The sequence below is a fragment of the Dipodomys merriami genome, unplaced genomic scaffold (genome assembly GCF_024711535.1).
Source record: "Dipodomys merriami isolate MVZ:Mamm:240054 unplaced genomic scaffold, mDipMer1.0.p SCAF_12, whole genome shotgun sequence".
In the NCBI taxonomy this organism is placed as follows: Eukaryota; Metazoa; Chordata; class Mammalia; order Rodentia; family Heteromyidae; genus Dipodomys; species Dipodomys merriami.
Genome location: NW_027202493.1, coordinates 4798782 through 4812462, shown reverse-complemented (window position 1 = coordinate 4812462; position 13681 = coordinate 4798782).

The following is a 13681-nucleotide window of genomic DNA, read 5'->3' as shown; positions in this document are numbered from 1 at the left end:
GTAGAATGCTAGAATTCAGCTGAAGAGCTGAGGAACATCACCCAGGCCCAGAGTTCAAGCCCTATGACTGACAAAAATAAAATAAAATAGCACAATGGAAAAGCAATACTTACCAGAGCAAAATAACACTATTCTAAGTGCTTAGCCACTCTCTTTCTGTTAGTATTTATTGTACATAAAACATGAAACAGGCACCAAAGTAGGATACACAGATAGGAAAATGTTTTTTCTGGGTCTGGGTACTGTCCCTCAGCTCTTCAGCTCAAGGCTAGCACCCTACCACTTGAGCCACAGCGCCACTTTCGGCTTTTTCTGCTTATGTGGTGCTGAGGAATCGAACCCATGGCCTCCAAGCACTCTACCACTGAGCCAACTTCCCAGCCCATTTTTTTTTAACTCATTTTTCTGAGTGCTGGTAGATCACACCTGTAAATCATAGCTACCCAGAGAGCTGGGAGTGATGTTTTAAGCCAGTCTGGGCAGGAAAGTCTGTGAGCCTCTTATCTCTAATTAAACACCTAAAAGCCAGAAATGGAACTTTGTTTCAGATGGTAGAGCATTAAAAATTCAGGTACAGCCAGGCGCCGGTGGCTCACGCCTGTAATTCTAGCTATTCAGGAGGCTGAGATCTGAGGATCGTTCAAAGCCAGCCCCGGCAGGAAAGGCCGTGAAACTCTTATCTCCAATAAACCACTCAAAAACCAGAAGTGGCGCTATGGCTCAATTGGTAGCACCTCGCTATGAGCTGAAGAGCGCGGGGACAGTGCCCAAGCCCAGAGTTCAAGCCCCATGACCGACCAAAAAAAAAAAAAAATCAGGTACAGTGCCTAATCCCTGAGTTCAAGCCCCAGGACCAACACACACACACCACCACCACCACCACCCAAAACAAAATACGTAACTCATATAATCTGGGTAAGGGTGGCTCACCCTTGTAATCTTAACTACTCAGGAAGTTGAGATCCCAAAGAGCTCAGTTCAAAGTGAGCATCGACAGAAAGTCCTAGAGTCGTCTCCAAAAAAAGTTGGGGCTATAGGCATGGCTCCAGTAGTAAAGCACTAACTACGCACAAGAAGCCAAATTGCCCAAGGCCCTGAATTCAAGATCCCATAACGTCAAAAGCAAAGTACCCTCCGTAGTGTTGGTATGTCTGTATTCACAGCTATTTGGGAGGCAGTGGCTCTAAGATCAGCAGTCACAAGTTCGATACCGGCCTGGGAAAAGCTGGGAGACACTCTCTTCAAGGCAGGCAAACAATGACAAAGCAAATTCACTGACTTCATGAAAGAGGCAATCACAAAAGTGAAGAAGACAGGTTGAGAAAGCCGCAATCAGCAGTGTTGTAGACACGAGGTTTGCACTGGGCCTGGAAAGATGAACAGATGTTAGCAGAAAAGAACATTCCAGGCTTGCTCCATAAAAAGCCGGGATGAGGACAGATGGCTGGAGTTGGAATGGCAGAGTGGGCACGAAATCCTCCCAGAAGAGCGTTGGTGTGGCTGGGCGGCAGTTGCATATAGGACAGGTTCAATTCTTTTCCTATGACAACTCCTTCCTTCCTAGTCAGAGCTGAAGTGAACACTGCGGAGTAAAGATAAGTCGTCCGTCTGGTTGGAGGGTGTGCGTGTGCGTGTGCGTGCGCACGCGCGCGCGGGGCAGAACTAGGAATAACCCCACTTTCTGTGCGGCTCAGGCCAGGCTGTGGCCCCTACGGAGCCCAGTGGGTGGGGAGGCCACGCCCCTTCGAGGAGCAGCTGGGGCTCCGACGCCGACTCGCAGCGCCCCCTACCGGCGTCTCCAGAATAACGACACCCCGCCCCCACGACGCCCCCAGCTTCTGAGCCGGGGTCCGGAGCTAAGACTGGGCCCTGGGACCCCGGGTGCGCGCAGACCTCCCGCCCGCTACACCTGTTGCCCTCCGCTGTCGCGGGGTTCCCTGGTTGGGAGAGAAGGTCCGATCTCCGGAGCTCTGGGTCACCTCGCGCGTCCCCGGTGTGACCCCGGCACTCGGCATCTCGAGGGCGTCCCCGCTGCGCGCGGGGGGCGGGGACGGGTGGCGGCAGGGGCAGCGCCCGGCCGGCCAGCCCGGATCTCGTTCTCCCGGGAAGTGAACTGCAGTAGCGTTTGCGGTCTGCTCCACAGCCGAGGGCCAAGACCCTAAGGCCTGGCCCCCAGCCCCACCCGCCTCAGCCCCACCCTTCCTCCGCCACCTCCCGCCGAGGTCCGCCGAGCGGGGCGCACAGCGGAGGGCGTCGGGGCCGAGCGATGGGAGGCGTCCATTCCCAGAGCCCGCGGGGCCAGGCGCCCCCCGAGGACCGGCCCCTGAAAGCCAGGGAGGCCGCGTGAGTTCCCGAGCCCTCCCCGGGCTGCCCTTTGGGATCGCGGGTCAGCGGAATGGGAGCGCGCGCTGCGGGGCCCCCGCGCGCTGCGGTGGTGGGGCCGGGAGGGAGCGGGTTTCCCGCGCGCGGGGGTGGCGGGGCCGGGAGGGGGGTCCCCGCGCGCTGCGGTCGTGGGGGGCGCAGGGTTTACCCAGCCAGGACATTGCGCCCCGCGGGACCCCAGGGACGCCCGAACGTCGCGCTGCAAGTGGCCAGATCGCACCCAGGCAGGACAACTGTCCCGCTCCTGTTCTCGGTACGCGGACAAAATAAGGAAACCCCCAGTTTTTCGGGGTCTAGCCAAGCAGGAAAACGCGCGCGTCTCAAAAGGGCGCGGAAACATTTGTTGGACAGCTGTTTGAAGGAAGGTGTGGCTAGTAGAAAGTGGGGGGGGCCTCCAGACTCAGAGCCGAAACTGGGCTCGGGTTGCCTTCGGGGTTCAGGAATTGTGAGAACTCCCTCTCTTGTTTGCTCCTAGAGCTTTGAGATGATCTCAGAAAAAAGAACTGCATTGTAGCAGCAGCAATCGGGCTTTTGTTCCAGGACAGAAACAATTGGGGACACCAAGTACTGTAATGCAAGCTGTGAGGGAAGTTGGTAGAAAACTGGATTTAGAACAAGCCTCGCGGGTTCCTGCATCTTGACGAAGGCGCGTGTGTGGATAACTAGCTGAGTCTTCAAATGTTTGATTTTATTTTTTAGAGTGCATGTGTGTCCTGGAAGGGAGGCAGAGCTAAGGAATCCATACTCCTTATTTTAATCAGCAAATGTCAAAGCTTTGAGACAGATATGCCGCCAAACCTGGGTGCCAGTGCTGGGGCTTGAACGTAGGGCCTGGGCTCTGTCCCTTTGCTTTTTCACTCAAGGCTAGTGTTCTTTTTGCTGCGTAATTGGAGATAAGAGTCTCGGATTTGTCTGCCAGGGCTATCTTTGAACCACCATCCTCAGATCTCAGTCTCCTGAGTACTAGTTAGGATTACAGGAGTGAACCACCAGTGCTGACTTAACTTTTAAAAGCATAAGAGACAATTTTTTTTTTTAACATTGAGATGAAATTGAGAGTTCTGGAAGCAAAGAGCTTTAAAACACACACACACACACACACACACACACACACACACACACACACACACACACATTTGCAGGGAAGTCTTAACCTCTTTCTGTCTCAGTAGTAAAAATGGGAATGTTACGACTACCTATTTCTTGAGCTGTTCTGAGACCATGTAAGATCGTGTATATTTGGATCACAACAAGTTAGGATTTTATATCTGAGCAGTAAAGTATATGCTTTTAGTCAAGGAGGAAAACGGACCAATTCTTGTAAATGTGTGGCCAGGTTTACTGTGTAATTCAAAAGTAAACAGTTGACTACTCCCTGTGTGCTGTGCTGAGCTAGGTTTGTTTGTTAAGGTGACATTAATGTTAAGTAACCCAGTAATAGATAAAATAGATAAAACACCTGTCTCTCTTATTTGTTTGTCAAAACTTGCCTTGAAATTACGTAAATTCCCACCCTAGGTCTTGCCTAGGGAGGGGGCCTTTCCCCCCTTGAATTAAGAAACAGGTCCATTGGCGTTGTAACTTATTGGTAGAGCACTTTCCTCATTGTGTGAGGCTCAGAGCTCCAGACCCAGCCTCAAATTTATAAATAAATAATTAGTAAATAAATAAACAAGGAGAGGTAGAGTTGTTGATTTCAGCAGAGCCTAGACTGCTGCTTAGTAAGCCAGACATAGGTGACACAAGACCCTTTAGGTAAAAGACCCTTTAGAAAGATGAAGTTCCAGCCTTGTAAAAGCAAAAAAAGTTTTTTTTTCTCTCCAAATCCTGCCTTGCCCATGTGCACAAGTCACAAGTCTCTTGAGGACTGAGAAAGCAGGGATCTATTGTTAATATCTCTCTGGTCAGGTTTCCTGTCAGACATGTGGCTGTCCTGGATAACACTGACCTCAGGGAAGTACCCCTACTTACATTGGTGTTTTTCTATTGCTCTTTAAAAAAAAAATAGACCAATCCATTCACAGAAACATTGGTATTGTAAGGGAGAAATTATGTTTCAGAATGCTCATGTTTATATTTCAAAACAACTTAATCAGGTACTAAAATGAACCAGATAAAACTCTCTTAGAAGAGCTCCATTGTGAAATAGAAAAAAGCATAGATGTCCATGAAAAGAAATGCCTGATTTGAAGATAAAATTTATTATCATCAACAACTGTAGCTGCCATCCAACCCTGCCATAACCTAAGGAAATAAATGGCTGGCTTTGGTGGAAGCTGAGTGGATTTCATTCATTCATTTGGAGGCTGGCCAGCTGGAGATGTGCAGGCTGTGGAATCAGGAAGACTTGGGGAGGAATTTCTGCTGGATCACCTGCCAGCTTAGTTTAGGATGTATTAGAAATAGTTATTTAAACTTTTGGTGGGTAATTTTCTGCATCTTGAATGTGGCAATAGTAATTATACCTGTTTCTGCAAGTAGAGCAGATAATGTTGATGTAGTCCTGGTCCTTACAAAGTTATTAATTCATTTACCCATCTCTACACCAGTGACTCAGTGTGTGTGTGTGTGTGTGTGTGTGTGTGTGTGTGTGTGTGTGTATGTGCACGCATGTGTGCGCACGTGCACACACACGTGCACCTTTTGGTGATTAGTTGGACATAAGAATCTTACGGAATTTAGTGCCCAGACTGGTTTCAAACCTCAGTCCTCATATCTCAGCCTCCTGAGTGGCTAGGATTACAGTCATGAGCTGCTGGCACCCTGGCTGGGTGGGCCTCTTTGGGAGATAATTCCACAAATCAGGTGTGATCTCTTCTAAAGGGAAGATTGGTTTGTATGCTAATTAAGCAAGGCTGCTTAGGCAAGCTGGGCAGTAACAAAGTTCTTGGAGTTAATTTTTCCTTCAGTTGATTTCCATTTTCTAATTTTTGTAACATTGTACTACCAAGACAATGGAGGTATGTCTGGGGATATGGGAGTTTGGTAGTATTTGATGAAACCATTGATTGATCCCTTAGATGATTAGTTGGGGTAACATGGTCTAAAGTAGTAAATGATTTCTGAACAGATTTGAAGGATGAGAAATGCAGAGCCTGATACACTTGGGGAAGTATGGTATGTGATTCATTATGTAGTTCCTGTGTAGCTTTTCTGCCTGGGATGCAATGCAAGATATGCACCTGTTGTAAATTCTTAGTAGTTAAGTTTGTTGAAAAAATCTTTACATTCAGAACTTAACATATAGTGGTTTTGACAACATCAAGGGAAATTGGTAAAATCTTAGTGATTTTTGCCCTGTGTCTTTTCCCCCCCTCGACAGATTGAGCTCAGGGCCTCACATTTGCTAGGCAAGTGCTCAGCCACTTGAGCCACACCTCCAGCCCCCCTCTTTCCCTTAGTTATTTAAAAGATAGGGTCTCAATTTATGCCCAGGCTAGCCTGGGCTATGATCCTCCAATTTATTCTTTCCTGAGTTGCTGGGGATGACAGGCATGAGCCAGTGTGTCCACTGTGCTTGTCATGAAGCTGGGATAATAATTATGCACCACCATGCCCACCCACTGAGTGAGATGAAGTCTTTCAAATTTACATGCCCAATCTAGTCTCAAAACCCAATCCCCAAATCTTTACCTCCCAAGTAGCTAGGATTATAGGCTTGAGCCCTGGTGCGCAGCTGCAGTGTGTTTTTCTGATTATGAAAGAGATGTAGTCAATTTGGTGTTCTAGTGACTGCCTCAACAACAAAGCCGAAGTGCATGGAAATCACGAAGAGGGAGATGAGCTGGCTTTGAAATTTTACACACCAGAAGACATGGCTATAAAATATGCACACTTGAAAAGCAACTTTCTTAAACCCATTGTTTCCAAATTCATAATATTCTTCTTTTGCTACCTTCTCATGGCGCAATTTTTATTGGTACTAAAACTTGTCAACAACCAGGCCTTGGTGACTTACAACTGTAATTCTAGCTACTCCGGAGTCTGAGATCTGAGGATGACAGTTCAAAGGCAGCCGGGGCAGACAAATCCCAGATACTTTTGTCTTCTATTATTTAAAAATATTGGTGTAAATTGTTTTCCTGCACAACTAGAGAGAGAGAATGAGAGAGAGAGAAAGAGACAGACAGAGAGAGAGAGAGAGAGAGAGAGAGAGAGAGAGAGAGAGAGAGAGAGAGAGAGAGAGAGAGATTCAGAGCTAGTTGGTGGAAAAGACCCTGGCGGGGGGGGGGGGGGGGCGGAGAAAACAGCTATCTGAAGCAAAGTTAAGAGAATTATAGTATTTAGTTTAAAGAAGTGGCCTAAGCTGTGTACAAATATATAATTTTGAAGGGATGTTGGCTGGCTCCTGTCTGGTGAAGCCAACCTAAAAGGAAATGACTAAGTTTAGTTAATGGATCCATTTTGTTTTACAGAATCATCTCTTCAGTCTTTTATATGTGGATTCATTTTTTTTCTACCATATTTGTTGAAAAGGTAGTCCTTTCCCCATTGAATAGTATGGATATCCTTGAAAGTAAATTGAGGCTGAGAATGTGGCTTAGTGGTAGAGTGCTTGCCTAGCATGCATGAAGCACTGAGTTCGATTCCTCAGTACATAAACAGAATAAGCTGGAAGTGGTGCTGGTGGGGCTCAAGTGGTAGAGTGCTCACTTTGAGCACAGGGATAGCGCCCAGGCCCTGAGTTCAAGCCCCAGGACCGGCCAAAAAAAAAAAAAAATAGAAGAAAAAGAAAGTAAATTGACTATGCATGTGAATTTATTGCTGGGTTCCTTATTCCATTGTTTTATATGTTATCTTTATATCAGTACCAGAGTCTTTGGCATTTTGTATTTTATGTGTTTGTGTGTTCATGCGTGCACATGTATGCATGCGTGCCATTACTGGGATTTGAGCTCAGGGCCTCCTGCTCTCTCTCTACCTTTTTTCTCAAGGCTAGTGCTTTACCACTGGAGCTACACCTCCATTTTCAGCTTTTTGCTGGTTAATTAGAGATAAGAGACTCACAGATTTTTCTATCTGAGTTGCATTGAACTGAGATCCTGAGATCTCAGTCTGCTGAGTAGCTAGGATTACACATGAGTTCCCCCACCCCCAGCAGCTATGGCTTACTGGAATTTTTCTACTAGGGTTTGAAATCTGGAGGTTCAGGTCCTTCAACTTGGATTATTTGGCAGTTTGGGATTGTTGGATGATGTGTTTTCTAAATCAGTCTGTCTCTTTCTCCCTCACTCTTGCTCACTTTCACTCTTATTCTCTCTCCTTTTCTCCTTGGCCAGTGACAGCCACCTTTGCATAAGAAAATATTTCAGGGGCTGGGAAGGTGGCTCAGTGGTAGAGCGCTTGCCTTGCATGCATGAAGCCCTGGGTTCGATTCCTCAGCACCACATAAGCAAAAAGAAGAAAGCCGAAAGTGGCGCTGTGGCTCAAGTGGTAGAGCACTAACCTTGAGCTGAAGAGCTGAGGGACAGCGCCCAGGCCCAGAGTTCAGGCCCCACGACCAGACCCCCCCCCAAAAAAAAAAGAAAAAATATTTCACTGTCTTCTGATGATGGTATGCAGCTCCAGTAACATTGTAGCCCTTTTGCCACACACACCCCATTTACTCCACCTCCAGCCAGGCTTATCACCCCAACCAACTTGCCAAGAACCTGCTGTGACCCAGACACTTGGACATTTGGTATCCAAAGAGGCTCCGAGTGTGGGCAGGAGCTGGTGTGAAGCAGGCAGGAGACTGAAAGTAAGGGTCAGGACAATGGTTGTATGAGATGAGATCAGTAATGCAGTCCTCCAGGTTCATCTTCCCAGCTCTGACCTTTGACAGGTCTTAACTTCTGACGTTCACTCAGCATCACGATGTTTCTCTATATCATTTTACTGAATTTACAAATGTCATTTTAATTTTTGCTCATGGTTTATTATCTACATATACCAGTTTTTGCAAATTGTTGATATAAAATGCTGGTTACCTTTTTTTTCTCTTAACTAACTGAATTAATTGATAGGCAGTCACAATTCTGTATGCATCTCTAGTTGATACCTTAGGATTTGTTCCTAAAAGTTTAATTAGAGAGAGGGTCAAGAATAAAATATTTTAAGGGTGCTGTGTGCTACTAAATATTGTCATAGTTTTCCCCCAAACTGGTACAAAATACCCCTGCAGTAGCATATGACAATGACCATTTGTGTGTGGGGTGTGGGTGTGTAGGTGGGTGTACATGCGTGCTGGTTCTGAGGCTTGGACTCAGGGCCTGAGTGCTTTTTTGCTAATGCTAATGCTCTTAACACTTGAGTCACAACTCTAATTCAGGCTTTTTGGTGGTTAATTGGAGATAGTCTCACAGGCTTTCCTGCCTGGGCAGTGTTTTAACTGTGATTCTCATACCTCTTGGGTAGCTAGAATTATAGATATAAGCTACCTTCTACAATGACAGTTACAGCATTTCTTCTGATGAATGAGGCACTAACATTTTAAATCAAGTTAAGGCAAAACAACAACAACAAAAACAACAAACCCAATCTGGTTTTAGTTTTGAATGTGTAGAGTGAACTTTTTCTCCATATATTTATTAGACATTTTAAATTTAATTTCCTACTTTTCATTTACCCTTGTCAATTTTTATGCTGAAATCATTTAATTTGTCAGTATATTTGGTGAGTGTTCTTTACATGATTAGTCTATTATTTATGAAGCACTTCAGTGCAGAAAACTTTCCCAGTATGGCCTCATAAGCTAGGTGCTCTTCTCGGCTTTATGTATGAGGAAACAGGCACAGGTCACACAGCCAATGAGAGACAAAATTGTGATATGATACTCAATCCAAAAACTTGCCCCAAATCTAATAAATCTTGTGTTCTACCATTTTCTTTTGTTATGTTTTGAGAGGAAGGTATTTTTTTGGGGGGGAGGTTCCATTTGTGGGGCCTGAACTCTGGGCCTGGGCCCTGTCCCTCAGCTCTTCAGCTCAAGGCTAGCGCTCTACCACTTGAGCCACAGCGCCACTTCCAGCTTTTTTCTTTTTGCTTATGTGGTGCTGAGGAATCGAACCCCCAGGGCCTCAGGCATGCAAGGCAAGCGCTCTACCACTGAGCCACATTCCCAGCCCAAGCAAGGTATTTTTTAAACTGTACTTTTTCTTACAGACAAATTGAACAGATACTGAGGTCCTCTATGTGCCACATCCAGATTTCACGATTACTGGTATTTTATATTAATATAGTAGGTTTTTTTTTTTTACAGTCATTGCATGATACTGATATATATTTTTTTGGGGGGGGGGTCCGGTCATGGGGCCTGAACTCTGTGCCTGGGAGCTGTCCCTCAGCTCTTCAGCTCAAGGTTAGTGCTCTACCACTTGAGCCATAACGCCACTTCTGGCTTTTTTCTTTTTGCTTATGTGGTGCTGAGGAATCGAACCCAGGGCCTTGAGCATGCAAGGCAAGCGCTCTACCACTGAGCCACCTTCCGAGCCCATGATACTGATATATTATTGTTAACTAAAGTGAATGCTTAATTCTGATTTCCTTAGTTTTCACCTCAACTCTTCTTTCTGCTCTAGCATAAATTCAGGAGTCAATTATTTTTAGCATAAATAAACTTATCACGGTTTTCTTTGTTTTCCTTCACTCTTAATGTGCTTTCTTATCAAAAGATGGAATGTTTTTCTTCTAGCTGTTTTATAGTTTCCTTTTCATTCTGGTGGTACTGAGGTTTTAAACTTAGGGCCTTCTACTTACTAGCAGTTGCTCTACCACTTAAGCCATAACTCCAGCCCTTTTTGCTTTATTTTCAAATAGAGTCTAGGTTTTTGCCTAGACAGCCTGAACTGCCACTTTCCTTTTTATACTTACCTTGTAACTGGAAAGCACATGCCACCGCACCCAGCTTTTTATTGGTTGAGATGGTGTTTGATAAACTTTTTTCCTGCACTGGTCTCAAACTTCATCCTTACAATTTTAACCTCCCAATTAGCTAGGATTATAGAAGTAAGCCATAGTGAGCCATTTATACCATTAAAAAATTGCTGGTAAGAGCCAGGCATTGGTGGTTCATACCTGTAAATCCTAGCTACTCCGGAGGCTGAGGTCTAAAAATCACAGTTCAGAGCCAGCTAGGGTAGGAAAGTTCATGAGATTCTTATCTCCAACTAACCAGCACAAAACAGGAATTGGTGCGGTGGCTCAAAGTGGTAGAGCACTAGCCTTGAGTAAGAGCTCAGAGACAGTGCCCAAACCCCAAGTTCAAGCCCCATGACCAACAACAACAATAACAGAAGGTTATTATAACCTTTGGGATAAAAATTAATCCAATCTTGGGGGGAGGGTGGAGTTGGGGAGGTGGGGAGGGAAAGCATAGTAGGGGAAAAGCAAGGTAGGGTGTAACAATGCCGGATAGGAAATGTACTCATTACCTTACTCGTGTAACTACAACCCCTCTGTACAGTATCTTTACAATAAAAATATTTTTTAAAAAATTTGAAAAAGGGAGGCTGGGAAGGTGGCTCAGTGGTAGAGCGCTTGCCTTGCATGCATGAGGCCCTAGGTTTGATTCCTCGGCACCGCATAAGCAAAAAAAAAAAAATTGAAAAAGGAAAATAATCCAATGTTAAATTGTTTTCATTCTCAATAAATATTCAGTTGCCTTATGTTCAAGAACTGTGAACATCCTGCAGAAGAAAATATTTATAAGCATTTCTAAAATCTGAAGATTCACTTACAATATTGAGGATGGACATAGGCCAAAGGAGAGATGACCTTGACAATGAGTGCGGCTTGGAAGATAAGGACATTTGCAAGCAGACTTTTCTTATAGATTCTACAGGGTCCAGTCAATTTTCAGTCATCTTGAGCTCGCATTTTAAGTGATTGAGCTCCCTCGGCTGAAGTGGTGACACCTGCAAAAGCTCTCTGCTCAGCTCTGTGCTTTGTCAGCCTTACATTTTTCACAGAGCATATTTTTACTGTTTGTAATAGTCTATAAACTATGAGGAGATTTACAAGAGTAATGGAGAATCATAAACCACCATCCTCTAACTATACTCTCTTTTTATTTGTTTCCAGTATTGGGCTTGAACTCAGGGCCTCACAATCTCCCTTAGCTGAAAGCTGGAACCTATCACTTGAGCCACCAGTACCCAGATCATCTTCTTTATCTTCCAGGTCTTTTACTTACCTGGAGAGTTTTTAACAAAGGGATTTTTTTTTTTTTTAGTTGTGGGGCTTGAACTCTAGGCCTAGGCACTGTCCCTCAGCTCTTCAGCTCAAGGCTAGTGTTTAACCACAGCACCACTTCTGGTATTCTGAGTGGTTTATTGGAGACAAGAGTCCCATGTACTTTGCTGCCCTGGCTGGCTTTGAACTGTGATCCTTGGATCTCAGCCTCCTAAGTAGCTCTAGGATTACAGGCATGAGCCACCAGTGCCCAGCTTAACAAAGGGAATCTTTTATCTAGACCCTTCTCCATTCTCAGAAGTCTTACTGGTTAAGGACATATGAATGTGGTTCTAAAAAGATACTAGTTGCCAGGCACCAGTGGCTTATGCCTGTAATCCTAGCTACTCAGGAAGCTGAGATCTGATGATCATGGTTCAAAGCCAGCCCGGGCAGGAAATTCCATAAGACTCTTATCTCCAATTAACTACCAGAAAACGGGAAGTGGCGCCGAGGCTCAAGTGGTAGAGCACTAGCCTTGAGCTGAAGAGCACCCAGACCCAGAGTTCAAGACCCACGACCTACAAAAAAATAATAATAATTTAAAAACAATTATTAGTGTACATTAATTGTACAGGGAGAATTTCACTGTGACATTTTCCTACATGTATACAATGTACCCTGTCAACCTCACTCCCTCTATCACCTTCCCTTTCCATTTTCTTCTCTTCTTAAAGCAACATCAACAGATTTCATTGCTCTGTTTTCTTATATGCATATAAACTAGTTCACCCAGCCAGGTGCTGTTGGCTCACACTTGAAATCCTTGCTGCTCTGGAGGATGAGATCTGAGGTCTTGGTTTGAAGCCAGCTTGGGCAGAAAAGTCCATGAAATTCTTATCTCCAGTTAACCAACAAAAGGCCAGAAATGGAGGTATAACTTCCGTGGTAGAGCACCAGTCATGAGTGAAAAAGATGAGCTAGACCACAAAGCTCTGAGTTTAAGCCAATACTGGTGCACAGGGGCACGCATGCACAACGCAAACACACACATACATATACACACAGCATCAATAAAGCACTTACCCCTTACCCTCTCCATTCAACCCTCCATGTCCTGATGATATCTGACCCCAACAGATCCTGTGTCAGTTTCCTGTCCTTCATTCTTTTTAGTGTGTATTAATTGTACAAAGGGGTTTTATCTTGCTGTTTCACACTTGCATGTATTCTATTTTAATCAGAATTTTGCTGCTTCTTTCCCCATTCTCACTCTTATTGTTAAACAGCCTTCAATGAAATTTATTAGGTCATCTTCACACATAGATGTAATGTATTTCAATATTTTTTAAAAAAACTTTTTAACTTTTTACTTATATGTACAATTTCCTCTTATCAGTCTTATGGTGTGTTTTGTTGCAAATGTTAGCATTCTGCCTCCATTTTTCCTCCCCCTCCTTTTTTTTGCAGGTTAACTGAAGATACGAGTCTTAAGGGTTTTTTGTGTCCAGACCAGCTTCAAAGCCTCAGTTCTCACATCTCAGCCTCCTTAATGGCTAGAATTACAGACATGAACTATCAGCACCCAGCAGGACTGGGAATTTATAAGGAAAGGATTTGTGTAACTCAGGGTCAGTTGTAAGGGAGGGAAGTGTAGGATTAAGTAGCTGCATCTGGTGAGGTCTTTCTTGATGAGGACTCTGACCCAGCCAGGCATCAAATGGCAAAAGGGACACATACAAGAAACAGAGCCAAACCAGCTTTGGGAATTTTTTTTTGATCCAATCGTGGGGCCTGAACTCTGGGCCTGGGCGCTGTCCCTCAGCTCTTCAGCTCAAGGCTAGCGCTCTACCACTTGAGCCACAGCGCCACTTCCGGCTTTTTTTTTTCTGCTTATGTGGTGCTGAGGAATGGAGCCCAGGGCCATGCATGCAAGGCAAGCGCTCTACCACTGAGCCACCTTCCCAGCCCCCAAACCAGCTTTGATAGCAAGGCCCACTCCCCAGAGGAGCTACAACTTAGGAACCCATAAGTGGGTCTTCCCTCATTATCCAATCATCCCTTCAGGAAGGCACCTGGTACCACCTTTTAATAATTCCCAGTGGGGACCAAATTTCACTCTAAGTCCTGGAGAGAGTCTATCTATGGC